At 39.2% G+C, this 26,853-nt stretch overlaps 1 protein-coding gene across 10 annotated transcripts in view; it reads left to right on the plus strand.

Moving 5' to 3' along the window:
* foxp1b (forkhead box P1b) overlaps positions 1–26,853 on the plus strand; it is a 288,207-nt gene that overhangs the window by 12,360 nt on the left and 248,994 nt on the right. For 6 of the 10 annotated variants that reach the window (XM_028448144.1, XM_028448132.1, XM_028448141.1 and 3 more), the window contains exon 3: positions 23,152–23,214. The exons of the other annotated variants lie outside the window; for them this stretch is intronic. The gene's annotated coding sequence lies outside the window, so the exon portion shown is untranslated. The remainder of the gene's footprint in view (positions 1–23,151; positions 23,215–26,853) is intronic. 10 annotated transcript variants of the gene reach the window in all.

Genomic DNA, 26,853 nt, shown 5'->3' on the forward strand with positions numbered 1-26,853 from the left:
GTCAAGAGTGGCAAAAAAATGGACAAAAAAAAACAAACAGGTGGTCTGTAATGGCAAAATGTAGCTTAAATGAGCAAAATGTGGCAAACAACTATGAAAAAGGCAAAAATGTGGAACAAAAAGAGGCAAAATGTATTATTTACAGTATTTGGCTAAAGTTAGCCTATTTGGATGAAAAGTGACAAAAAATGGTTAAAGAATTGACAAATTGGATAAAAGTATCAAAAAGAACTTGCAAAAATGAACAAAAATTAGGAAAAAGGAACATTTATTGGCAAAAGGAAGCCAAAATCTCTAAAAAACAAAAATTGTCAAGGGTAAAAATGGGTTATTATTCTGGGAGAATTTTAAAATTAAGACATAAAGAGCCACATGTTGAGTATCACTGACTTAATAACAGCTTTATCACAGTTTTAGTAAATTAATTTAATAAACTGAATTGGGAGTCGGCAGTTGCCCTACTCTCACGTTTAAAATCGCTGATTACACCTAGTCTCACACTTTTTAGTACCATCCAGAGGAGCCCATGCAGCTTGTTTGTGTGCAGGCTGCTGTTGTTGTTTAATCGTCTGTTCTCCCAGTAGATGTTCACGTTGTTATTTACCTGGATCGGTTGGTGTGTGTGACCTGCATCTGCAGCAGCTCCTTTGAGGGACTTTGTTTTTGTTCTCCGTGTAGTAAACAGGGTGGGGCTAGCACTCCCAAACCACTTTGTTGGTGATGGTGTTGTGTTTTTGTTTATCGTTTGTGTCAATAGATTAGTCCTGGTTACAATTATGGTAACTTGATAACCTAAAAATATACTTTAAAAGCTGATGTCTGAAGCTTTTTTTAAAATTAGATTTTATTTATTTGCTACTGAAACTGTGCAGATTTCCCCTTGTAGGACTAATAAAGGTTATCTTATCTTATCTTATCTACTTGGACAGTTGTTTCCAAGCATTTTTTGATCTTGACCTCAAAATCGGGTCACCACTAATTTCTAGTGACCCCAAAGATTTTTTTTCTGGAATTCATTTTTGATCAAGTTTGTTTTACTACTTTACTCAGCTCCATACTATATATTTATTTAATTTTTTTTATTCCTTTTCTTTACACTGCATTTTATTTAAACAAAATTTGTATTTGACAATGTGAAAGGATCGAATACAGTTGTTTAGAATGGTCTTGTTTTAATTTGAAAAAAAAAAAAATATATATAATATATTTTTTCAATCAGTAATTACTTTATTCAATTACTAGACATTTCAGGAACCCCATTTAAATTTCAGGGGGGTTGCGACCCATAAGTTGAAAAACGCTGCACTTGGATTTGTCAGTTTATCCGATTTATCAATTTATACAACATGAATATAACATTTTGCCGGCACATATCAAGCAATTTAATTTAGATTTTTGTTAATGTGACAATGTTGTGTTCCTTCTATCTACCTTATTACTGGAGGCGCTACTGTGAATTAGAGCTGCTCAATTAATCGAAATTTGATTACGATTACGACACCCAACGATTACAAAATAATATAATCAAGAAAAGACGATTATAAAAAAATATATATATATTATTATTTTTTGTAATATTTTTTTTTGCTAAATAAAACAAACCCACGATTTCTGACATCTACAAATAATAAATCTTGTCTCACACATTTTATTATTACTAACTTTGATGCAAGCTTCTCCCCTCCGCCCCGCCCCTCTCAAAGCCAAAGCTACACAAGGAAAGTTGTTGCTTGTGGTCTTGAAACATGGCTGAAGAAACGCAGCAAAAACACTTGGTAAACAAGTGACAAGTCAAATTCTCTTAAATGGGAACACTTTGGGTTTGATGATGAAGACCTAGAGCAAAGACATAATCACGTTCAAGAAGTGTTTTGTTTTGTGCAAAAGTGAGCATACTTGATTTTAGTGTTTGATTGATTTTATTTATGTTTAAATAATGTATTTTGGTTTTTTTTGTACAAAAAATTGACAAATAATTGCTTGAATCATCGTGATTTCAATTATGACTAAAGTAATCGTGATTATTATTTTTTCTATAATCGAGCAGCCCTACTGTGAATGTGTAGGGAATCAATAATTACAACTCTTCTTTCTATTTTTTAATAAAATGTTTTAGCACATTTGATGTACAGTACAATAAATCAACTCTCTTTCTATTTGTCAGTGGTTGTTGGCAGACAGTTTGATGGGAAGCTATTTAAAATGGTTGTTTTAGTTTTGAATAGTCAGAGCTTGTACATACATATGATTAATGGTACAGAAACCAGGCTAACATTGGGGGACACGCATGTGACCTTGTCCGGTCCTAAAATTATTGGTGAACCAGTGCAACAAGGCTGTTTGCAAATTATTAGCAATACTATTGGCTGCATTTAAAGTTTTAAACTTACTAATTGTCTTTATTGCCATATGTACGTAAGTAAAACTAGCTATTGGCAAACTATCTGTGGTGGGCCAGATGCTGCAACATTCTACCAAAAAATCATCCCTCCTATGTATATAAACAAATGTATACAAGATAGAGATTTAATTTTGAATGTTGGACACTTTTGAAACAAGTGTGCACTCCTTCAAATAAGAATGACTTTATATTTGGATTGTAAAAATTAAAGAACAAAACATGTATCCAAAGTCGTGCTGCAGCTATCAAACATTTTTGTAATCGAGTATTCTGTTGATTTTTTTTTTCATCGATTAATCGAATAAATTACACTTTTGTGTTTGTAAACAACTATGGGGTCTATTCTCCTGTCTGGACTTAAGCGTTTTTTTGCGCGCCTACATGTATTCTCCGGTCCAGGCTCCTGACACACCCACCGTGCGTAAGGTAGACTAAAAGCGCGCATGTGTGAATGAAGGCGGGCTGAAAGAAAGGAGGCGGTGATGTAATTTTTTTGGGCTGTCTAGAAATCAAAGAACATCGAGTTTTCCCAACGCTTGCCTTTGAAATCCATGAAAATGATAAAGTTCACTTTTAATTTGAAACGCCTTCATCGATAAACAATATACCAGATTGATTTGATCAGATCATTGATCAGATTATTGCAGTGTGACTGAGTCACAGTTAAATTCTCTTTCCTTGATCATCATCACCTTCATCATCATCATCATCATTGCTGTAAAGCGTGACTGAGTTAAATGTGCTGGAGATATGAGGAAATAACGCGGCCGCAGAGCGTCCTGCTTTAATACAGAGGGATGTTTGCAGTGAAACACTGGCTTCCATAATATGCAGTTTTAAATATCAATAGTTTAAAGCGACCTAAACTGAGCCTCATTAATATATGTGTGGGAACAGTTTCTGGTCCATCTGCATATGGCAGCTTGTTTCACTCTGTAGTGGATCAAACTGTGACTTTACGTTGGACATAGTATGACAATAGTTCAATCACTGTGACCAACGTGGACAGAAGTCTGTGTCTGTCAGAGTTTTAATTAATCGAGCAGCAGCAGCTGAGTGATCACAGCTGCTGCTGCACGACGCACGAGTCCATGTGGCTTCAATGTAACTAAGTCCATATTTCTAGTGCAATATAATGTTTCACCTTATCGGGGCGCTGCACTTATTCCAGGGTTAGAAGCGCGTAAAAGGAAAAGGACATACGCACACCGGAGAATGCGCGTAAAGCCAAATTTGAATGGGAACACCCACTTTTCAGGGCTGCTCCACCCACAGCGTCGATGCGCGGCTTTTTGGACATACGCACATGGGAGAATAGAGCCCTATATCAATAGTGTGTTACGAACGTTGTCTTTTCTGTCTTTTTTGCACTCCAACGGTGTTCACGTCTTCCACCATTGCCAGAGAAAAAATCATGCTCATCAATTAATTAAGTCCGGATGAAACATGACGCCGCCAGAGACAGTCTACAAAGCGGCTGTGATACGGACTTTGGTCACATGAATTAAACGAAGCCCCGAGGCAGAGAATTTGCCTCAAAGCTTTTTTGTAATCAAATTATTTGAGTTACTCGAGGAATCATTTCAGCCCTAATCCAAATATATTAAAAATATATGGGTTAGTTTTCTCATCCCTACTGTTGCCGACTATTGTTCTCTGTTTGAGTAATATCACATTCCACACCACAAAACAATTACTAAAATATGTATGATTCATGCTGACATCGTATTGGACCGATATCGCCCAGTACGCAAGGCTGCAAAATCATTATCGTATTGGAGGTGAAAAGGTTGTACCATGACACCCGCTTTCGACCAAATGCTTTGATGGTGAGTAAAATTACTGTAATAACACATATTGGCTGGATATTTTAGCTTTCAAATGTTGGATGTTTTTCAGATAGGACATTTATTGGCAGAGTTACTTGCCCAAATGTGTGGATATGTCGCCGGTAACACAATAATGTTCAGTACAAAACCTATAGACTCATAACCCCTGGGACAGGACATGAAAAGTGGACATGTCCAGTTAAAACTGGATGTACGGGGCCAACTCCCCCCAACTTCCTGCGTCATTGCATTTGAGTGAAATCTTTTTTTTTCAAGCACTCTGTAAAGAATTGAGACATTTTCCTTCGAGAATTTGTTGGTTGGGACGTATGTACTGTATGTAAGGTTTGTCATGAATATCTCCTACGTTCTCCGCAAGTTTATTTTTGTTAATATGTGTTCTGGCACTTTGGTTGAATGAGTAGAGTCAGAGTCGAGCTTTAGGGTTGCCCGTCAGATCCTGGACTAGGATTCTGAGGTTAACCACTTAGGAAGAATGTATGCCTATGAATCTGCTGCTTACCATATCAATATATATTTACGTGATCTAAGGTTTTGTATGTATGCCAGAAAAAATATTCAAGCAAAGTGTCAGAAAACCTCAAGGAAACATCTAGTTATTTTGCCAGTCAGAATTTATTCGTCTACAGATTTGTGCTACTTATCATTGCTGCTGTAAATATGATTCCACGCAAAATCTAATATGTCATAGGTAAAGAATAAACGCTACATGAGCATGACAGTGAAGCAAAGAGAAAAAAATCAGACCTGGCCTTTTTACGAACAACCTCAATTACGTGGTGATTGGCCGGTTTATACATATCTTTGTCTAAATACAGATTTAGCAATTGATCTGAGTGAGTAATGCTGACATTGGAAAACATTTCTCCTGAGTGCCTGGCTCCTCCTTTCTGTAAGGAGTGGAAATGTTGAATGTTTCTGTATTTGGCAAGACATTATTTCAGAGACTATACATGAAGAAATCAGAGCCAGAAAGACAGAAGTAAAAGAGAAGCTAAAGTTGAAATAAAACCTAATTGAGTGAATTATGCGTTTCTATGTGAGAAATTGAAGGTCATTTAATAATAAATAACCTGGTTGTGAGCCCCAGCAGTCATGTATCTTTGATGATAGCTACACCAGAATCTGTCCTTGCATTAACATCAGCTCATCTCTGCTCTCCTTGGTTCTTGTTTGGAAATCAAATCTGAGGTATTTTGTATGTGCATATCTGTCAAGTATCCCGTTTTGGCCGGGAAACTACCGTATTTTACCCCTCTTTCCCGTCACCCTCCGGTATTAGTATTCTCCCATAGATATCCTGTATTATAAAGTAATAATAATTAAAAGTTTGATAAATAAAAACATACCTCTGCCTCTCCAAACTGGACGCTGTCACGAGCCTCACAAGAACTGCCACCTGAAGTGGCCTGGGCGGCAGTTCTCGCAAGATTAGTGCTGACATCAGGAACAAACCTGGAAACAGCTAAGAAGAAAGATGGATGGATGTGAAGAAGACGTTCCGGCGAAAAAAACAAATAACTCATGCAAATACCTTGAAAAATGGGACAGCAAATTTACCTTCCTAAAGAGGAGCAGGATGGGGCACAGTGATACGTTCTGTAAGATTTGTGACTGCGATTTTAGCGTCTCCCACAGGGGAAGGAACAACGTAAGTCAGCATGAAAAATCAGCAAAGCACAAGCGCTACAAATACACTCCTTTCACAAAGTGTTAAAGGATGCAAAGTCTGCAACAAATGTGTATAATAAGCCATTAGTGAATACCAGAGAACCACATGAGTGAGCATGAGAAATTAAAAGAAAATGTGTAATGAAAATAAAATGTTAATGTCTAACTTAAAGACAAGCAATGTGAAATTAACAGTAAATATACAATGTGTTGACTTGTATATGAACTGTGAGTATAAAAAAAAAAGTGCTTCATATTAGGGCTGGGAGATATATTAATATTCAAGATGGGCTATATCAAGTTTTCTATTTTGGCGTTATCGAAAATTACAATCGGTATATTTTTTATAGCTTATTTTGTATCAAAATACTCGTTTTAGGAGTGGCTGCTTTCACTCCTTCTCAGAACAGCATGAAAAGCACCATTAGAGGAATTGCTGAGTGCATCCTAATCCAGACCTTCCCCATAACAAGCCACACTATAGAACTCACATGTGCTGTCCCTTACAGGAGAAAAACCCATAAGTGGCACACTTTGTGCAAATATTTGTTCATAAATGACCCTGTTGGGCGTTTTGCATCAGGACATTTAACTCAGACTTAATTTCAATTTAAGTTATCGAGATTTATATCGTATATCACCATTTTGAGAAAAAATCTTGATATGAGTTTTGGTCCATATCGCCCAGCCCTAGCTTCATATACGTTTCATTTAGGTTGTGTTTTAATGTAGGAATGTTCACAGCATTTCAATGTCAACAAAGGTAGGCCTTATTGTATTTAGTAAGTGGTTGACAAGTGGTTATTTTACAATTTTCTTGTACACCTGTCTTGAAATATAAGGGATACTGGAGCTTGGTTGGGGTGGTGGGACAGCTCGTAGTGGGCGCCAGAAAATTTCCCATATTTTGAAATCCAACACTTGACAGTTATGTGTATGAGACATCTCTACACATGTGACTGTATAACTGTAGCTGAGAAGTAAAAACGGGAATGACGGAGTTACAGCTCAGAGAGAGATAAAGCACCTTCTGTTTCATGCACATCATGTCCCAGAGCTGCACCCCATGCACTGTCTCACCTCTGTTAAACATTTACTATTTACTGTTTACAGCCGGGAGCTGGACGTTTACCACACCTGTTGCAATGCTGTAACCAAGGCTTCGCTGTAGCAATCAGCTGTTGGGGGTTATCAGGTATTCTGAAAGCCTTTTCATGTTGCGTCTATGGAGCGCATGATGTACAAGCTTTTAATGTGTTGACCAATCAATCCCCTGCTCCGCAAACAACTCAAAGTGAGAAATGAGAAAATCAATCTTTTCATATCCTACTACAGAGAAGAGCCAGGCCGGGCTTTTCACCGCATCTCTGTGTACCTAATGTGTAATTGTATGCAGTAAATGAAAGGCTAATTCAAAGAATTGTAACCACTGCACCAAGCCCACATGGTCTGTCATTTTTTTTTTTTTGCAAATGCTCCATAAAATGAATAGAGGAGCGGTCTTTTTAGAGCATAATGGCTACATTAAAATATGAGATGGATTGTAGATGAAAACCCGCTATCCTTCATTTACACTTTCTCTCTCACTCAGTCACGCTTATCCTTTTCATCAATGGTGATGCACTGCAACAGACTTTGCAGGGCAAAGTGAAGTGTTCTGTTAAGCCTCACATAGACAGAGGGAGAGAAAAAAGCAGAGGTGAGACCACTTTGTGGACTGCATTGTACATGGATTGACCACATCGACACATGCTAAGCAAATACACGATTTAATGCGGCAGTCCCACTAATAGATTTATTTCGCTAGTGTTTAAGTCTCTCCGGCTTCATTGATTGCTACGCTACACCCTTGTGCCAGATTAGCAGTGCAAACTCTTTCCATCAAATGAGATCATTGTAGTGGAGCCTGCGTGTTCTCATCAGGGAACAATTGGCGTCAGGGCCAGGCCCACGGTGCCAGTCAATTTGTAAACAATGGCAGAGACACTCTCTCATTCCTTAACTTAACTGACATATGCTGGGCCAATGATTCACATGTAAGATGTCATGTCCTGAAATATATGTTTATGATGCTCCACCCACTAAGTGTACATGCACTTCAGCACAAATCAGTAACAAAATTCCTGTTAATGTAATAAGATTTTTAAAACTTCAGTGTTTCAGTGTCGAGTTCAGAAAGTTCAAAGCATGAAAGTAAAACATTGTCAATTTGGATCCAGATTTGCAACCACCTCTTTGTCTCTTCCTCTATGCAGACCTCTGAGCATGTATTAGGCTGATCTATATCTCTTTTTTTAAACCAAAATCATCTCATTTTTCCCTCCCTCTGCCCCTTAGAGTCTCAGCACCTGCTCCGCACTCAGAAGCCTCTGTGTTTTAGCTCACATAAATACAGTGCGACGCCTCAAGGCATGAACAATTAATTGGATTTGCAATACTATCACAATATGATAAAACAGGACTTTCTAACTGCAAAGGCTGCAATTTGACTGGTCACATGACTTGCAAGTGAGCAAGTAGGCAGGGAGTCAATGCTGTGCTTTAACCTGTTGCGTAATGGCCTCAGGCCCTCTAGACAGAAATTGACACTGTAGAACAGTAAAAAACCTATTAAAATAAAACCGGAGGTAGCCCCGCTTCCCCAGAGGCTGAGGAAGGTGCCTCATGCTCATGGTAGAGACAGAATGCACCCACTGGAAACACAGGAAGTTGCGCTCGTGACTCAAAGCCTTGGGGTGCTTTCACACCGGTTTAGTTCCAGACTCAGTTCGAATGGGTGGAGGTCAGGTGATATTTTTATTACCTTGGTTTGGCTCAGTTTGTGTTTAGAGAGCGCAACTTCTGAACCCATCCAAGCAGCCTCTGGTGCAGTTGCATGAGCTAACCGCTTAAGGGGGGCGTTACTGGAGTAGATACTTCTTTAGGCAGAAAAACAGAAACCTGAAGAGGCTTTCAACAATGGTTCAAAGCGAGTCCTTAAGAGTGTGCAGAAACTTCTGCCTCCGTCCTTTGTTTTTTTTTTTTTTTTTACAACATTCAACCCTGCTTTTGGTGGTTTTTAATGCCTTTTTGTTTTGCGCCATTGCAGACTGTCCTGGTCACCCACAATGTCGAGCGCTCTACGTCATCACCGATAATTCCTTTGTTTGATCTGCTCCGAGAGCAGTTGTGTTCACGATGCTCCTAATCACTATAGACCTCGATTGGAAACGCTCCGAGACCGACAAAAACAATCACTCTAGAATTTGCCTGTGTGATCCGCTCTAGACTTCATTTGCATGTTCACACCGCCCAAATGAGGCGGACTATCTGAGCAAACAATTTGTCGGTGTGAATGCTCCCTGAAAAAGAAACCAGAGTAGTTCCTGTTCCCCAGAGGCCGAGGAAGGTGCCTCATGCCCGGGGCAGAGTCAGAATGCACCCCTTGGTGAACGCTCCTTTTACTAATTCCTCTTCAGAATCTGATTCATAAATGAAGCCATGCTTTCATCCATCATTCTTTCATCCACAGGTTTCCCACGAGTATTTAGTAAGTGTACTCTAATGGAAGGAGATGAACAATGATAAACACACTGATTAATTCATCAAGCTATAATTTCAAATAATAACTTTGTATGCAGGGGATGTTTTCAGATTGTTAATAAATGCACACAGTATTTAACACAAGATTATTTTGACTTTCATTTCATTTAAACAGTTTCATGCAGACTTTGTGTTATTGACTCGTCGATGAAGAAATACCAGTGTAGTCGACAAGGAAAATATTTGGTTGACATCATCCCTACTTTCCATTTTAAAGATTTTCCAGCAGATGTTTGCAGTCATTTGCATTTTAGCTGCGTGACACAGTGCTTCGATATACTTTGTATAAAAAAAATGTTTTTCTCTCTAATATCTGAGAAATGATTGTCAGAGGTGAATGTCAAGCTTTATGTATAAAGTGGGCTTTAAAAACGTTGTGGATTTTCCTAGCCTTTCTGCTGCTTCCACTTCTTCTTTTGTAAATGATTTTCATGGAGTTTGTCCCAACTGATTAAGGCTGTTTTCATTTGGAAGCGAGCCAATCAAATTTTCTTCCTTCTAACATGCACATTAAGTGGGGAATATGGTTCCAGGCTTGATCCACTTTTAGCCTCTCCCAGTCCCTTTCACATCAGTCTAACAATCAGCGTTCACATGTTCATCCCCAGATGACACACGTAATTAAAGAGCTGGCAATATAATTACATTGTGTTTATTGTCTGTTTAGGGTCTCTGTGCTGTGCATAACACACCATGAGATATCTTTATGGTTTCAAATAGGTGCAGGGCTACAAAGTGGTGAATCATATATTCTGTGCCCACTGTCTTTATGACTCATTTAGTCAATAATGGAAAATGGCAGCAGAAAAGAACCAAATATTGGGTCTGGCTTTCAAAAGTTGCAATTGTGGATGCATGTTAAAAACATTGCAGTGTTTTCATTCGCCTCATCATCAGGCTGGATACCACATGACTGTAGCCACTTAGATGTCAAATCAGAATAGAAACTAACAAGGTGGTCCCGGAGAATGAATCCATTTTATGTCAGAGCGACAGGACTGTGTATGCTAAATGGTTAGATTTGCATGGGTATTGATTCTTTAGGAAAGGTTGTATCTCTATCAGTGGTTCTCAACCTTTTTTGCCCGCAACCCCCAAAATTGAGGTGCCAGAGACCGGGGACCCCCAATGTATCTGAATTTAGTTGAACACAGACATGAAAAGTCATGTGTAGACATAGCCATCTATGGGGGGTGGGGAATAAAGGGGAGAGCTTTTTGGGGCCCATCCATAAAGTCAGCAAAATTATCATCCATTGTAATTTGAATCTGTGATAACCACATTTATTTATCTGAAGAATATAAACTGTTATCCAGGAAGTTTATTACTATTTGCACCATAGTATATAGTCATCTTAAAGATGTAAATCATTGTTTTAGTCAGAAATGAAATGTTGGAAAAGGTGTTGAAATGGGATTTAAAAAAACACAGAAATTGTTAAAAAGTTGCAAAATGTGGATAATATAATTTAAAAATGTTTAGATGCTCAATAATTACTAGTTGTAATGCCCATTAGTTAAACTAGTTAAACTGGTAACTAATGGGCATTACAAATTGTGAATGTGGTTAATTTGGCAAATGTGTTGAAAAGGGGTAAAACTAACAATAATTGATTAACATATGCAATATCAATTTGGGAATATCAGGGAATATCAGGTGCTGAAAATGTCTTGAAAGTGCAAAAATTGTGCAGAAATTTAAAGGGATTTAAATTGGATGGAGAAGTGGCAGAAATGTGAGTAATGTAGCAAAAATGCATTAAAAGGACCAAAATATTGCAAGAAAAAGTGATGAAAATAGGTTAAACTATGAGAAGTTTGGTGGAGTTGCAGAAAAAGGATAAAAATAACCAAAAGTGGGCTCTAATTGTCAAAAAAATGTTCTTAGTTTTTTTAAGGCATCTGGCAACCCCCTCCCATAGCCTCGGGATCCCAAGGTTGAGAACCCCCACTCTATACTACAAGACACGTTTGTGAATGCGACATTCAATGAGAATGCCAGAATAGTGAATGGTTAGGGGTCTTACAACTTTCTCACAAGTCTTCCCACCTCTTCTCTCGTTTCCTCTCCACACATGGGGATAATTACCGGTAGTGATTTCTAAGAAAACAATTTTGTTGTTGATGATGATGATGATGTCCTGAAGAATGGGGCTATGCTACTATATAGTACCTTTAAGCTGTAAATAAAGGGACTTGAACCCTGACCACCACCTCTATTCTTCTCTCCTCTGCAGCTCTTTTAGTCTCTGTGCTCTGTCTGTTTTGTGTCTTCTTCAGTCATTAAATAACAAATAACAGCTGAAGCACCAGACACTACTGCTGATCCACAGACAATGTGGAACGGATTTTCCAGCCCAGCAAAACAAATAAACACGTAGTTTAAAAACAAAACAATAGCACAAACAACACATGGCTTATGCAAATAGTGCTGGAAATGTGCTGGGTAATTGATAATGATAAGTCCTTTTGTTTTATATACTGTATATATAAAGAAGCTTTTGAACAAGAGTGATCAATCTCCGCAGATGCAGAACAGTTAATTTTGCAACTTCTGTAGTAGTTACCCCAAAACATCTGTTTAGCCTTTACTATGTTTACAGGACAAATCAAACTTACGCATATGTGATGACACAAACAAGATGTTTGCTATTGAATTGGGACATGAATGAGCTCAAGACAGAGACTTGTTTGCAAATTAACCAGAAAGTAGATGTTAAGCTCAAATGGCATAAAAATTCTGCAGTTTATGTGGAGTTATCCAAAGCAGATGATATCAATGGAAAATAAAATGATTACAGTCATGTGACCTTTTTTCCTGGTTAGTTTTGGCATTTTTAAGATATGCGTCTTTCCCTTGAATGACATCTTTAATTCTCCTAGCCCATCCCATTGTTTAGCTTCCTTCCCACAGTCACCTTGTAATTGTTTCTGTGTCATAAGCATCTTTTAGCATTGCTAGAAAATGGTAATGCTTTGAGAGACTCATGTCTTCCAGAGAATGGCTCTCTGTCACACTCTCACATTCTTTTAAAAGGGAAAAGGAAGATGAATTTTGCCCATAAAGGCTGTATCACAAGGGCTTTTTATCCTAAATGGCTCTGGGGATTGTTATCTGTGGGAAGTGTGTCCTGCCTCCGTCGTGTTCAATCAAGTGTCCACTTAGCTGTGACTGGGAGTAATTGTTCCCAAGTGGGCCACACACTGACCTGTTAATGTCTGTGTTGACCTTGTAACCTTGTCAGCACGTCTTAGGGAGGAGTTTAAATCATGTGGATCTCCTCCATGTCTTTACGCTACCGGGTCAAGTAGGCACAGTCCTGAAAGACCACTCTCTTGTAATTGTCCCCAGTAGTATGGGTCAGTTGGGGGTGTTTGCAAAGATCGGCTCTTATTAGATGAGGCACTGCAGCGTAATGGGTCAAGCCATTGATCCGATATAGTGTCCCCTCTCTGCGGTCACTGGCCCTTTTCTGCACGATCACAGGAGGAGTTTGAATTCCTCTCACTTTTTCTCTATGTGGCATTTTTATGTGGTGCAATAATTTGCCAATATTTGGCTTGTTGTGTGTTGCTTTGGGATTTCCTCATCTATGACAATCTAAAAAAAATTAGTTTCTCAAACAATGTGCAACATTAAAATAATTCACCTCCACCATTGTTGCTTTTGGTGTGATTATCAGACCAGCACCATTTACATTTCACCTGGTGCCAGCTACTTTGAATAAGGTTGTACGAAAAAAATCAAATTGGCGATATTTTACAATATTTCACAGTGCAATTATTGTATCAATCAAAAAAAAAAAAAAATCACAATCTCTTTTTTACAAAAAAAACCCATTTAATTGCGCTAACATAGGTGAAGCTCATAAACACCCGGTCACTAGGTGTCAATGAACCACATCAGATCTTGATAAACTACCACACTCCTCAATGCATTTTAGCTTGGAAGCAGCTTTATCTCTATTAAAGCAAGGAATCTCTGTCTGTCTGTGGCTCAAATATCTCTGGTGTTCAGGGACAGACAGAGCTCATACTTGCTACATAGCTTGGTTCAAAGCTGTGCGACGTCACCTTTGTTTGTACTGTAATGATACAATTAATGAATAATTTCCTAAAATTGTCTACCGCGAGCGAAGCAGAGCCACTAGAGTCACGTGTGTGCCCAGAGCCAATCACTGCACAGCTCTGCTCCGCCGCGTGCCAGAGCCAATCAAAGTACCAGACGTGCGCGCACACAGCTAAGCGACAGGGACCACTGACAAACTGTAGATGCTTTCATTGCATTGTTTTTTTTCTGTCTCCCATTGCATTGTTTTATCATCTCAAATGTCAATTGATTGGAGCGAAGTGGCTGAGCGCCGACTTCTTCCCGAGTCTTGACATGTAGGTGGTAGCAGTGCGCCTTTGGATGAGAGATCATCCGTGATGGGCAGAGCTCAGAAGGAGAGGAAAGGAGTTTACGAGACAGAAAATGGCGCTACGAGAGTTGATGCTGAAGTTCCCAGCAGCTCACACTCGACCAGAGCATGTGTAAAACTAAGTGGACTATTGAGAGTGTGGCGATGGTGAGAGAAAACGATAAAAAAAAAATGGGGCACTCGACATGTCCGGGATGAGGAGGAAGTTGCTATTGTGGAGACTGACGGGGGAGAGACTTGGAGGAAATACAGTAAGAAAACCATTCAACTCTGACCTAGATAGCAAAATAATAATTTTGCCATCAAAAGCCCGGTCTCAGTGTTGTTTTGTAGAAGAAAACCAATGTTAAGGTGTCCCTAAAGCAAAAAAAGTCACTAATAGGTTTTTTCAGAAATAGCTGTTTTTCTCAGCTTTTTGTCACAAACTGGTGATTTGTGTGAAACATCCCTTTATTCAACTGCTGATTACGGAAGAGAAAAACAAGCTAGAAACAAAATTATTTCTTCTGATGAAATCAGAGACTTTAATCTTTCAGAATTCAGATTGTCATAGTACAAAATATTCTGTGGGTCTTTAAAAATCAGTCAAAATACTCTAAAGCGGTTGGCACTGAGAGGGGTAGAAATTCTGAAAATGGCTGGCACTGAATGAGGTAAAAGGGAGTCCTACAGCGGAGCCATGTACTCCCGTTTACTTTTGCTTTCACAGCAGACACTTCTGTCCGTTTCAGGACATAGAAGCGTGCATGTGTGTGTGCACCCCACCTCCACTGTCCACCTGTGAATATGGACTATAATGTTTATTTTGCCAATCATTCAAAAATGGCATATAGCTTATACTCGATCTGCACACACACACACACACACACACACAAATTTGTCTTTTATGAGATTCTACCTAAACCGCCGCATTGGTACAAACTTTATTTATCAATTTATCCTGCGCATGTCCCATAGAATTAATCAAGGGAAATCACACACACAATTTTACTTTGCACCCGCAAATATACTTAACATTTACCATTGACTTGTTTTTGCAAGTTAAAAAAAGTTTAAAAAGTTAAAAAAAAGTTGGTTTCATAAACCAAAAATGAAACCGTTTCCTACCATTTTTTACCCAAACTACAGTGTATGAAATACATGGGATATAACGGCCGTTACAGCAAAATAGCAATCAGTTGAACGGTTCCTCTCATGACCACATGCAGGAGGTAAACAGTCCTTCAGATGGCACGAAATAGCTGGTGAAATGTAATGAATCACTGCCTCATGCCTATTCCCCACCTAATACTTTCTCATCACAGATAATTTACATCAGAGACTTCTGCTTCATTGTAAATACATATTGCTCTTTGCATTCACTATTACTTTCATATGTATTTTTATGAACATTTTGCACTCTAAACTTAATAACTTCAATTGTTGTTAATAGTTGTTAGTTTCCAGTTAAAATGTGAAAAATGTGAGAACTTACTAATTTTTGTGCTATTTATATATGCCCTTAAGAGACCACATATACAGTAAATGGCACCTGGAGGGAGTCACTGTAAAGTAAAGGTAGAAAAAAAAAAAGGATTTTTACGATTTATCGCGATTTTTTGGGTGCCGATTTTAATAATCGATTATGCTTCCCAGTATTGATCTTTTTAAAATTGTATTTGTCGGGGTGGTGTTTAGCTCAGTGGGTAGAGCGCCCGCCCCATGTACAGAGGCTATAATTCCTCACCTGCAGCGGGTCCAGGTTCGATTCCCGGCCTGGGACCCTTTCCTGCGTGTCATTCCCTGCTCTCTCTGACCCCCTTTCCTGTCAAGCAACTGTCATATAAAGGCCACTAGAGCCAAAAAAACTATTAAAAAAAAAAAAAAAAAAAAATTGTATTTGTGTTGGTGCGTGGATGATCAGAGTGTGGGGTGGCCCTGCTTTGGTGGTTGATGGAGGTTTTATTTTATTCATTTCAGTCTAAATATTAATAAAATCACTGAATAAATAATGATAATCAGTGAATGACTGAATGATGTGATGTTTTTTGGAACTGTGACATATTTCTAGAAGTTTAGGATTCAACTTGTGTGTTTGGATAAAGAAAAAAATCACGATAATCATCACTGTAGAATTGCAATACTTGTAACATCAGAATTGCAATTTAAATCCAATCTGCACCCAGTAATCGGGATTAAAATTTAATCGGGACAAAAGGGTATCGTCCCAGCGCTACTGTAAAGAATTTTGAAGCTCAAATGTGTGGGTTCCTTCTCTCTCTGCTGTGATGAGTCCTTTGTAGGTAAGCAGTGTATTTGAGATAAAATGGCGGTATATTTATGGTTTTATTTATTTTATTTATTTATTCAGTTTATTTCCGACATGGTTACATTCACTTTTTTATTTTTTTTTTACATTTTTTTATTTTTTTTATTTTGTACATGCCGAAAAAGGAGACGAGAGAAGCAGTTTGCTTATTTGGGGCCCGTCCCCTGTTTTACCATCGCAAATTTACATAGGTTTACATGTCTCTCTGGTCAAACATTCTTGAGTTGTTCTGAACAGTCCTTCAGGTTTGTGTGTGTGACAAATCCACACTGACAATTTACAAGATGTTTAATCACTGTTGCAGTAGTTTCTAGTGTCTAGTTGAAGGCCGCACTGCTGCACAGAGGAACTAAGTTGAAGATTTGTTTTCTGACGCGCTTTCCCACAAAAAAAAGCCAATTACGTGGGATCCAAATTTTCTCTTTACAACAGTCGTGTTGTGCACAATTACATCATGGGCCAACAAGCTACACATGCAGCTATGACTCCTGTGACAGCAACAAAAGCAGAAGGCGTTCATTCTGCTGCCTTATTTGCATGATCCTCAAATTGTATTTGGGCGCCATTACCATTTTTCTACTTGTTTATCTTGCCTTAGATGAATGCTTTTAAACACAACAGCTGTTTTTTGAAATGCACGACTTGTCCAAACATAATTGTAGCACTTTGTATTTGTAAAAGTGACAAATTGCAAAAGAAGTGCTCTTTATACTTTTAATTAAGTGATTTTGTCTTGGGCTTCTTTAGATTTTCAGTGTGGTTTTGTTGCCTGTTACTGTTTCTAAATGATTCCCTATTGCAGCGGTTGGCAACATACGTCTCCAAAGTCATTTGGTCTGAACATCAAGTACGTCATCAGGTTCATTTGTCATCATTCAACACAAGTGAATGTGTTAAATGCGTTTACTGTACCCAGCGACCTCCCCTTTATTACAGAGAGGCAGGATACTGGGCTATGAAAGCTGCTGAAAACCGATGTGGAACCGTTAGGCTTGTCCACCAAAAATCACTAATGTTTATATAATTTTCAGTTGCACTGGGTCCAGAAACAGAATCATGGCAGTCTGAAACTAGCCAAATGGTTAACGGTCATTATTTAGAGAGCGGCACTAATTTTCTCAAATCACCAGTGAACCTGCTCACCATGTTTCACAGCAAAAAATGCCCACTGTGCAAATACTTCCCCAACTTTAATGTCATTAAATTAACTCAATCTTTTGCTGTGACATACAGACACAAACACAGAGTATAAATATGTCTGTTTTGTTTTTAATTTATTAATAGTGATTGACAGGGTCCCCACGGTCATGAAATGCCTGTAAAAGTTCTGGAATTTGAAAAAACGATTTTCCAGTCTTGAAAAGTCATGGAATAATTTAAAGTCCATGTAAAGCAAATTCAGCCATTTTCTTCTGAACACATTAAATAGGTCATAAATGTATCCCTTACGGACAAAGTTCTGCAGGTTATTTAGATTGATATGTGACATAGTAAGAGATTTTTATTAATCCAATAGAATCAATCAATATTGAAAATAAACACTTTCAATAATTGATTTCTCTTCATTTATTAGTTGTTACAGACCTAGATGAAGCAACGCATCTGAAAGCTTCTATAAATCATTCTTTGAAATAAATCGAAATAAGGCAGCTGATCAGTTGTTCCTTGTGAGTTTTTTGATAATGCATTTGTGTATGCCTGTTGTAATAAATCTGTGTACATATTCAGTATTTCCTATAGTTTGACTGTTTTATCCATTAAACCGACAATCTTAAATCTTTATATGAGGGGTGTATTAAATATCTGCAAATGTAGTTTTTCTTAGGGTCATATTTGTGTTGCTTGGCAGAAATATTGTAGCTTTGTGTGGTAAGGAAATTGTTAAGGAAAATATCATTGTAAACTTAATTTACTTTCAATAACTATCATATACATCTAACTCATTATGATGACTGTATTAGGTAGGGTGTAGCTATAGAGTGAAGAAAACAATGTAATAATGTAAAATTCACATTTCTTTAATAAACGTATGACTAAAGAAGATTTTTAAATGCATTTTATTTATTGTTTATTGCTGTTTTATTTAATTGTCTGATTCACTTCAGCCTATTAATTAAAATTTGTGAAAATAGATATATATTTGAGACTATCTAGACAAGTGACAGTTTTGTATTTTTAATTTTGTCGCTGTTTAGGCGCCTACCGACTTACAGTTGTCAACACTTTCAGGGTAGACAATAATGAACAAATTAATAACTTAATGACTGACTGAATAAATTGACTTTCAGTTTATTTTATTTAAAACAGGGACAAGACATATTAATGAACATATACATGTAAATATGCAAGATTATAGCCAACGGCTAATTTCCATCTTTAGTCCCTTTGGCAGGTTGAAGAATGAATGAATTGGTGCTGAGCAGTGAGGTTTAAACATGGTCGTTATAATAATACTACCTCCTGTGCAGGCGATTTCCTCGGCCCTGATAAACCTCTCAAGGAGGAAATTTACCCCTGTGGTTCTACCTGTTGGAGCATAAACACTTCTTAATTCTGGAGGAAAACGGGGTCTATGACTTGACACCTTTTGTGACCTTGCACAGTGGAGGTCAGCGCTCAATACGTGCTGTGTTCCTTCAAAATTTATTTTTGTATCTCAAGCTACAATATCTCATGCAGGTCTCAATCACCTCTTTGCTGTGTGTGCCAATGCACCACTAGTGCTCTGCCAAAAACAACGTAACCAATCAAACCTCATGTTTGGGTCACCTCAAACTCAAGCACTCTTGGTCGTTTGACAACGTGTACATGCTGCAAATTTTGACTACAAACTAGAAAAGTCCACATAGTCCGGTTTCCAAACCCTAGATTTTTGGAGAACCTTGCAATATGGTTCGTCCAAAGTTTTTTTTTTTTTTGCTATTTCTATACCTCTGAGGTGTGCTCTTTAAGAATCTGAATCATGCCACTCTGTCATCCTTGGGCAATCTGCACAATATGCAAATTAAGGCCATCATTACTGAAAATCTTGTTTTCGTCAATATGTCAGTAAGTATGCGTGGTATCAAAATAATTTTGGTGTCTATACACATGTTTTTTGTGGTAAAGAATCAGATTGAAAAATTGCCGTATTGATCACACCAATTTTTTTGGAAAATTATGAGAAAAATAACTTGTGTATATCTGAGACGTTACAGAACATTCCCTTTACTTATGCTGGTGTATGCTGCCATTACTGATTTGACTCGGTCCTCAAACAAGTTACTTCCAACAACATTGTCACAGTCATCCACCCGTCGGGTGTACCTATTCCAGCAGTGTGCTTCCCCGTGACATCCACAAATCATTGTACATGGCAAGTGAGCTGTATAGCATCCACACTTTGCTGTCGAACAGTGTGTATCCATAGCACAACCACACCTTATCATTTCCAGCTCCTCTGGTGGAGTTACGTTCCCATCCATGCTCGACAGGATCTAATTCTGGAGGTTCTACGTTGAGAGCTGATTTCCAAATGGCTGTCTGAATGTGCTTTACATTCTCTTCGAATGCCTCTTTTGAAGGTGGGAGTGACTTAAGCTCTGGAGCCTTTGTCACATTTTTTCTATCTATCCTTCAGGACCAGACTTCTCCACGGACCTCAGACATGTTTGATTTCACCAAGCTTTTGACACCGTAGCAGCCAGCCATGAATGCTGTCGCTTTTTCAGTGATGTCACCGATGTCCTGAGATAATGCGCCCAATTTGTGCAGTTCTACACCACTCGTAAGGACTTTGATGATGGTGCTTTTTCCTACTATAAAAGCACTGAGCAAGTGTCACAGCCTGAGAGGGCATGGGTGGTTGAAAGCAAGTGTCCATGTTCACTTGCAGTTGCCCCAATGTCTGTAGTAGTTTGCTCAGCACTTGGTCCTTCCATTGTAAGACAACAGGTCAGGTTAAACTTTGCATAGAAGTGCAGCAGGAGGACGAAAACATCTGTGTCCTCACATACGATGTTGATTCTTTTCACACTACTTTCAACTGCCCTAACCATCACAATGCCATCTTGAATTATAACTGGTACAGAGTCCGTAGAGTTAATGACCAGACTGTGTTCATTTGGCTTGTCTTGTGCTTCTGGATCAAATTCTTTTTTTTTTTTTTTCTTGTCTGCACATGCTGTCAAAGGTCAACACTTCAAGAAATGCAATCATTATGAGACAGCAATGCATGTTTTGTTATTAATTGTGACCATCACCAGCCCTCCCTGAGGAAGGGTAAGAAATCTTTTATTATAGGGAGGATATAAAAAGGGAGAGCAGTGTTACACCTAAGTGGAGAGGGAGGGGAAAGGGAGCAGGGAGGAGAGACTCAAGGTAGGAAATAGAAAGGGTGGGGAAGAGTAGATTGTTTTCCAGTGAGGGTGAGATGTGAAGTTGTAGAATATATTGTGCTTATTATGTTGTGTAATCAAGCCAGTATAGTGACAAGTGTGAAGCTTAGCTATAATGGTGGTGGCTGTGGACAGGGGGAATGAGTGAGTGGTAGTATCTAAAGCAGGTATTTGGGATTAACGTGTCTAAAGTTAAGCCCAGTATGAGTTTTATCCCGCATCCCAAAGTGTGCCAGTGCATCGTATAACAGTATATGTGCAAAAAACCGCTACCGCAAACCCGGGAACTGCCCCGGGCCCACAGATGCAGCCAGGCTAGCAGAAAGAGTGGGGGCCAGGGAGCCCCAGGCCACCCCCCAACAGCCGAGCAACCCCCCAGATGCCCCCAAGATCGCAGGCTGAGAGGCAGCCACCGCCCCCCACACACACATCCGAGGAAGCCCCAAGCAGCCGAGCACCCAGCGCATCCCGCCACCGACCCCAACCCCCAACCCCAAGGCCCCCCGCCAGCCGGCCAGGCCCGCCGGACCCCAAGGGCACCACCGCAGGACAGGGAACCCCCAAGGGCGAGCCCCCAGGCCGTGGGCTGGGGCGCCCCCCCACCCCAGCCCACGAACAGGCCACAACCGAGCAAGACCGCACAGCCCCAGGCGATGCAAGAACAGCAGCCCAGGCCCCGCCCCCCACTGGACAGCACAAGCCACGGGGCAATGCCCCCCCCCCCGGCGCAGGGGCGACCGGCGGCCGCCACCGAGGGAGCGAGGCAACCCAACGGCACACAACTGATGCGGAGCAGCAGCCCCCCGCCAAAGGTGCAGAACCCACCCACCTGCCAGCCCGCAGATAGCAGGACAGACCTACCAAGCGGCCGATACCGACCTTAACCACCAGAATAGCTAGAGCCGCCCCCCAGCCAAGAGCACCATCCCGGAGTGCCAAGCAACCCCGGCGCAGAGGCCAGCACCCCCCAGCGCGCCCACCCCCTACCCCAGGAGGTGAACCCAAAGACCCACCCCCGGGACACCCCCGCCCAGACACGGCACCCACGGGGCCTGGCGCCCCCAGCCAGCAGACCAACCACTCCCGACGCGGATCCGCCAGGACAGGAGCTGCCGGCCACGCCCCCACACACTCACCCAGCACGACCCAGGGGAGGCCCCAGCGCGGGCGAGGCCCCACAACTCACCCTTCCCTCCCCCCGAAGCTACACATGCCGGCCCCTGCAGTTTCCCAAGTGAGCCCCCGGGGAGGGGGGGAAGGGAGCGGCCCGGCCCACCGCGCCAGCGGCACCCTCGGCAAAGGCACGCCCCAGGGAACCAGGCCAAATTCTGACACATCATGTCTATGATCTGTACTTTATTCTCAGTTTCTGTTAGGACAACCTTCTGTGGTGGCAGCTCGAACTGCCCATCTTCCACTTTTAAAGTAAAGTAAAAAATTTTCTCCCCTCACCATGGTCCACTGTCCTGCAAAGAACAACCCTGCGCCAACGATCCGGATGCTTAGGACTAATGTCAAAGCATTCCTCACCGCTAAAAAGGCAATGTTGCCTGAAGTTGAAGGTCTTTGATCTGGACCGACACAGACGTTTTCCTGTACCACAGCTAGTCCCATTTTACAGAGCAAGTTTATTCAACTGATTTAAACAAGGAATTACTTGAAAAGAGTACATATTTGTCAAATAATAGTGATATAATAAAATGCTTTTATAAACAAATCAATCCAGTATCCAATCCCTCTGTTAATCAAACAATCAATAATCATGCTGGGAAGTAGAACAAGGTATAATTTTTAATAAATAAATTATTATTGATGGTATAATCTTTCAATTCAAAGGATATCACTCTTGGAATCATTTTCTCTGCTAATGTGCGCATGTCTCAGCCCAGCTTGATGTTTTTGGCTGCTTCCTGATTGGCTGAGAGTTTGTTTAAAAGTGGACCTGTCAATCAATGTCCAGTTTATATAAGCACATTGAGTGTATAACCTTAATAGGGGACACTCGGGGGAGTTCTGTTGAGTTTACACATTCCAGTAACAAGAAACTAACAAACAAAGTCTTATTTACCTTTGAGTGCTTTCAAACAGGGGTTTTTAAACAGACTTCTAGCTCTTTACTAATAATTGCATTTTATAAAAGCTTTAGTCATGGAAGGAAAGGAAGTCAAGTCTTCTGTTGTCAATAGGCTCAAGTCCGACTTAAGTCATTAGTCATTTGTTTTTCAGTCAAGCCGAGTCCAAGTCATGTAACTTAAGTCCACACCTTTGCATCAAGGCATTTTTGACCTGTTCAGATATGACAGAATTATTTATTATGCAAGCAGACTTTTTGATGCCAACAAGAAGTCTACTTACATAATAAAATACTTTCTCAAACACCTGTGGCTTACCACTCCCATCTATTTATATCATTTGTGAACACGGAAACTCTGTAAAACAAGGTTGGGGATCTCCCCACCTTTTTACTCCATGTGTGTAATTGGTATATCTTTCCCCTTCCTTTCTTTTGTCTTTGTGTTTGTGTCCTCTCTAAAACACTGTAGCCTCTCTCCTCAAGACAGCAAAAGAGGAATGGAGTGCCAGTGTGCCCTGCACCAGTGATTGGGGTATGTAGCAAATCTCCTACTTGGGTATCCCATTGCGTACATAAAGTGTGTGCTGTTTGTCTGGGAAGTGTCCCCAAAACACTATTAGATGTGAACATTTGTAAGAGGCTGTAATTATCCCAACGAACATCCCTCCATATTTATTGTGAGCTTTTCATCAGCTTTATTAGTAAGCTTTTTAGGCCGTTGAACACTGGCAGGAATAATGAGGACACAAATAGTGGCGAGAAGAGCTCCTTGTTTTTAGTAAAGTATCTCATTGCAAATTTACTGAGCAGTATTGCAGTTATTTAAAATAAATTGATCTCCAGGCCTATAAATGACTGGCCACATGTCCACCGTGTGCCAGCCATTTGAAAAAGTTTCAGTCTATGACATGCTGTTTAGAGAATGTATACATGCAATCATGGCGACATAAGCACCTCCTTATACTCTACCTTAAGTCACAAATAACACCCTTGTAAATAATACTCTTCAAACTAGGATGTGATACTGCCATGTTTAACTTCATCTGGACATGGAACTTTTTTGTCTTTTCAAGCACATGGCAAAATCCCCTTTAATAAATAAAATGTTTATATTGTATAAACCACGGAGGCAGATTAGGGCCAATTTTGATGCAGAAAATAATTTCGGGCAAATCAGGAATGAAGTCAAAATGTCGAGAATAAAGTTTTGACAAAAAAGTTGAAATATAATTTCATGGTTAAAGTTGATGGTCTGCTAATCAGGTCAAATCTACGGAAGCTGACGAGGGCCATCTGCAAAATGCTGCGTATTGATGAATGTGTTAAACTATTCTTAAATTGGGTTTAATAACAAAGAGATCAGAGTTCTCACCGGGAATTTTTCACAGCATAGGGTGTGTGGCGAGCATGCGCTATAACTTTGAGGGCCAAAATTAGAGAAGTAAAGCTAAAGTTGTTTTTGTAATCTTTGTTACTGCCTTACTTTTAGGGGTGTGTCATCTAAGGGACCTCATGATTCGATTTTAATTCAGGGTGCTACAATTTAATTAATCACCAATTATTATGATAATAATAATTATCACAATTTTTATGCATCTTTTTTCTTTTCCTTGCTTTTTGTCTATTTCATACTTTTAAACAAGGTGTATGTTTATATCCCTTCATTAAAGTAACCAAACAAATGTATCACTATTATTTGTATTTATATCAAATCACCAAATCCAACAGTAATCAATATATCAGGGCTCTACACAAACTTTTTCAGTGGTGGCACTGGTGTGACCTACTTTCTCAGTTGGTCGCACCAGCACAAAATTTGGTCGCACCCTTTTTTCAGTTAAGTTGACTGGCGTTAATGGCGTACCGTAGTTGAAGTAAAGATTGACAATGACTCGAGATATATTTGCAAAAAATGTTTGTTTTAGTGACATTAAGTTTTTCTGCCACAAGCAGTGGCTGAAATAACAGATAATTTATTTTATATAATTTTAAAATAAGATGTAACAAAAATATTTTAAACAACAGCAAAGCATAACAACAGGTTACATGTATTCTGTTTTTTTTATTTTGTAGAAATGCTGTACTTGAATTATAGTAGCATAACCAGCTTAGCATTTGCATTGCTTCACACCATGGAATTCAATTCAGAGGGTTCAGCTCTTATAGTGGGGTCTCCTAACCCTCTTCCCCTGGTCAAAGGTCTGCAACCTTTACTCTACAAGGAGCCATTTTGCCTCATCTCACTTCTCAATGAAGACAATACAGTGTATTAAATTCTATACAGTTAATATTATATAGAATTATGTTTGATTTAATTTGATATGATTTATATTGATTATGTAAATGGAACTTAAAAACTGTTTAAAATGAAATAAATTGACATCAAGAAATAAAACAGTATCTTGCATCTTCAAATTATTGCGTATCTTAATTTACATGAACACAATGTTATATACTGTAAAGAAGTTTTTTTTTTTGTTAATGTATCTGACAGGCCACAAAAAGTAACTTGAATTTGATAATGCATGATCATGTGGCCAACACATGCTAATTGCTCATTTCTTGCCACACATAAAGCATGCATATTTAACCGGCACATTGGTGGTTTAATGAATCTGTCCCCACACAATTAAAATCTCTATTTTCTTCCAGAATAGTGTTTTTGTTGGTTTAATTATCTTACCAGAGATTTAAAACTTAAGGTTAGCCACAGGTGCAGGAAAGTTGATGGTCTATAGATGTTGCAGCAGGTGAAGTAGGAAGGTGCTGAGTCATTGCACAATGTGATTTATTTTTGTGTTAACAGATCATTATATCATGATTTTATTTGTCTTTAATCATTTATAGCCTCTGTAAGAAAATACCAACTCTTTATTTCAGTTTTGATGGAGACTGTTGACGTATGTAGTGAATTGGCCCTAGTCCGCTTTTTTAGATCTGACTTTAATAGCAAACCTTCGACTTTTATCACAATATTGTATTTTATTCGTCTTTTCTACTTTATTCTCGAAATTTAAACTTTGAGCTTTATATTTTGACTTATTTTACTTCATTTTGAAAACAGGATATCCCAGTTTGGTGAGAGTGTTACCCACATGAATATTGAGATTATTTCTATTAAAAAAATGAGGACAGCACAGTGTGTAGTAGTTGACACTTCTGCTTCTCACCAAGAAGGTGCTGGGTTCAATTCCTGGGAGGTTCATCTTTGGCCATCGTAGCAGGCAATGTGTAGGTGGATGTGATTGTTTGTCTCTATAACCTTTTATATAGCATCAGTATCCGGCCCAGTATCCAGTAACAGGCCCCCGAGCCTTCAACCCTGTACAGAATAAAGCTGGAATACAAACAAATTAACAATATAATCTTTCTTGTAAATTTGTAAAAGAAAATTCTAAATCCTCACTTAACTGGTATTGTAGATGTTAATACCTTTATTAAGGGACTCAGTGTTGGAGGACCACTGATATCTTGCACTTGCTGCATGCTGCTGAACTGCTGAGCACTAGATAGTCAGTATACGCTATACCTAATCTGGAGCCACTCTAGTTCACTCCCCGAATCACAGTTTCATCAGCCCTTGTATCAACAAACATACAGTTTATATGAAAAATTACCATATATTTTCACAAATGAATCCATATGACTAATTAGTTGTCCAATACATATGGTGCAGAAAAAAAAAATTGCTAAAGCTGCCTGGCACAGTGCCTATATGAAAAGCTGATTAATGTACAGTGTGCAGTTATATGAATGGGAAAAAAAACAAAACATTTACACTTTCAGTATATAAAGAATACATTATATTACTGGTGTGGTGAGTTCCTGATTATGTACAGTATGCCTCATCACTGTTTATTTTTAAAACGTCTCTTAAAACCCATTTTTATTTCTTGGCTTTTAACCCGGTATGAGATTTTGCTCTTGTTTTAGTGTCCTATGGTTTGTAAGTATTTACTGTTGTGCTAAATAATTACGTCAGTTTTTGTTCTTGCTTTGCTTAGTTTATTTTATTGCTTTGCTAATGTTTTTACCTATATAAATAAATTTGAGCAGAGTTCCTGTACGTAATTAGATAAATACGTGGTCACAAACAGCTGAAAGCAAGTGGTGGTCTAATGGTTAAGAAAACAGGCTGTTTACTGGTTCCAATCTACTGAAGGACATTAAG

The sequence above is a fragment of the Gouania willdenowi genome, chromosome 5, assembly GCF_900634775.1.
Source record: "Gouania willdenowi chromosome 5, fGouWil2.1, whole genome shotgun sequence".
Lineage (NCBI taxonomy): Eukaryota > Metazoa > Chordata > Actinopteri > Blenniiformes > Gobiesocidae > Gouania > Gouania willdenowi.